Consider the following 3,164-nt stretch of genomic DNA (forward strand, 5'->3'; position numbering starts at 1 on the left):
TCATGCCCTTGTGAGTTCTTTGAAGCTAATATTAGTAAGTGCCTATTCAAAGCTTTTGTCCATTTTAGAATCGGGTGGTTGTTTGAGAAAGGATTTGGAAGAAACTCTATAATACGGATTCAAGCCTTTGTTAAGTGCACTTATTATGACTATCTTCTCCCAATCTGTGGCTTCCTTTCCACTCTTTCAATGAAATATTTTGAAAAACAATAGTTCTGAATTTTATGAAGTTCAATTTATCAATCTTCTATTTTATAGTTAATGCTTTTGTATCCTACTTAATAAAACCGCATGCTCCAACACAATGAAAATATTCTCCTCCTTTCTTCTAGAAGCTTTATTATTTTGCCTTTCATATTTAGATCTTTGATCCACCCTGAACAAATCTTTTTGTAAGAAATCCAAGTTTATTCTTCCTATATAAATATCCAATTATTCCACTATCATTTATTAAAAAGAGAACATTTTTTCCCTGAAATGCAGTGATATCCTAATAATAAGTGAGGTGACTGTATGTGGGTAGAATTATTTCTGCATTCTCTATTCTTTTCTATTGGACACCTTTTTGTCCTTGGGCCAATACTATACTGTTTTAATTACCATAGTTTTTTAGTAAGCATTCATATCTGGTGGTGTATAAGTTCTTAAACTTTATTGCCTTCACTCTTCTATATAGCATGTAAATTATTATACACACACACACACACACACACACAAAGCAATGATTTTGATTGACAAAGTGATAAATCTATACACCAATTTGGGGTCAATTTATATCCTAAAGGCACTGAGTCATCCATTCCATGAAAATGGTGTATCATTCTACATATTCAGATCTTCCTTAATTTCTCATAACAACATTTTTATTTTCCAGTGTAGAACTCTTAAATATATTTTTTAGATATTTTTATAATGTTGGTGCTATTGTAAGTGTTGATTATTTACTATAAATACATTAGAAATAAAAATAATGTGAATAATACAAATACAAATAATTTTATGTTGATATTGTACCCAAAGACTGCCAATTTGTACGTTATATGTAACAATATGTAAATTCTTTTGAATTTTCTGCATGTATAATCAAGTTACCTGAGGAAAAAAAAGAATTCTACTTCTTTTTTTCTGGTATTTATATTTCAATTTCTTTCCCTTGTTTTCTTGTCCTTGATATGACCTCCAGGACACTGTTGAATAGAAATGGTGATAGCACACATCCTGTCTTCCTACCAAACTCAGGATCAGAGGAAGAGGGAAGCATTCAATATTTAATACTAATTATGAGGTTTGTTGTACATTTTTTATGTTTGTGCTTTATCAGGTTAAGGATGCTTCTTCGTACTCTCAGTTTTCTGAGAGTTCTTATTATGAACATGGGTTGAATTTTATCAAATGCTTTTGCTCTATCTATTGGGATAATAATGTAGGGTTTTTTTTTTCTCATTTCCTGTTAATGTGATGAATGGATTGATCCTTTTTTAATTGTTCAATTTTTAATATTAAGCTGACCTTGCATTCCTTGGATAAACCTCACTTAGTCATGATTTATTATTCTTTTCAAATTTTACCAGATTCAGTTTGCTAATCTTATGTTTAAGAATTCACATCTATTTTATTAAGAGCCATAACCCTCTAAGTTTACCTTCTTTTAATGTTATTTTCAGGTTTTAGTGTTAGGATTATGTTAGTCTCGTAAAACAGAAAGTGTTCTTTCTAGAATCTCTGAAAGAGTTCATGTTTGATATATTTTCTTCTTTAAATGTTTGGGAGAATTCACCAGAAACCATCTCTCCCTGGAGTTTTGTTCGTGGGAAGATTTTTACTTAAGGATTCAATTTCTTTAACAGATTAGAAACTACTGAGCTTCTTAAATTACTTCATGTGTCAATTTTAGTAATTTGCAGTTTCCAGATATTTTTTCATTTCTTTTTAGGTGTTGAATTTATTATTAAAGAGTTGTACAAAATATGCTTTGTCGTATTTTTATTTAATTTCATTCATCCTAAATGTATGATGATAAAAACTTTTCATCTCTAATTGCAATTTCCCTTTCTCTTTTATTTCTTGATCAGTCTTACCTTATCAAGGTGTAGATAAAATTTTATTGAAATATTCAAATATATAACTTGTAGTTAGGGAAATATTCAAATATACAACTTGTATTAGTCAGGGTTCTTCAGAAAAACAAACCTAGTGAGGGATATATAGTGCCCCCTTATCTGCAAGGTATATATATTCCAAGATCCCCAGTGGATGCCAGAAACCATGAATAGTACTGAATCCTATATATACTACATTATTTATACGTACATATTATGTTATTTCCTATACATACATATCCCTGAAAAATTTTAATTCATAAATTATGCATAGTAAGAAACTATAATAAAATAGAAATAATATAATACTATAATAAAAGAGAAATAATAAAATAGAACAACCATGTCAATACACTGTAATAAAAGTTATATGAATGTGGTCTTTATCTTTCTCTCTCTCAAAATATTGTACTATATTCACCCTTCTTCTTGTGATGATGTGCAATGATAAAATTCCTGCATGATGAGATGAAGTGAGGTGAATTGTGTAGGTGAATAGTAATTAGAGTACTGTTGACGTTCTGAGGATATAGCACAAGGAGGATCGTCTGCTTCCAGACCATGGTTGACCATGGGTAACTGTAACCACAGAAAGCAAAATTATGGATAAGGGGATCCAGGATATTTATTTTCCCATAAATGTGTTAATACCTTATATAATTCCCATCTTCCTTGATCTCTTGGTTTATAGTGTATTTCTTGACTATAGCATTTATGTACATAAAGAGATTTACTCTAAGGAATTGGCTTACATGATTATGGAGGCTGCGAAGTTCCAAGAAAAACTACTCTCAGTACTAAAATCTAGTCAGGTTTCTCCAGAGAAACAGAACCAATAGAAGTTGGCTCACAAAATTATAGAGGCTGGGAAGTCCGCACAGCCCTCGTCTGCAGTCAGGAGACCAAGGGGTGTTGATGGTACAGTTCAGTCTGAGTCCGAAGGCCTGAGAAGCCAGTGAGCTGATGGTGGAAGTTGCAGTCTGAGTCCAAGTCTCCCTTTTGTTCTGTTCATACCTTTAATGAATTAAGGCTCGTCTACTATGGGGAAGTCAAAGCTGCTTTATT

Source organism: Manis javanica, chromosome 3 (genome assembly GCF_040802235.1).
Source record: "Manis javanica isolate MJ-LG chromosome 3, MJ_LKY, whole genome shotgun sequence".
NCBI classification, from domain to species: Eukaryota; Metazoa; Chordata; class Mammalia; order Pholidota; family Manidae; genus Manis; species Manis javanica.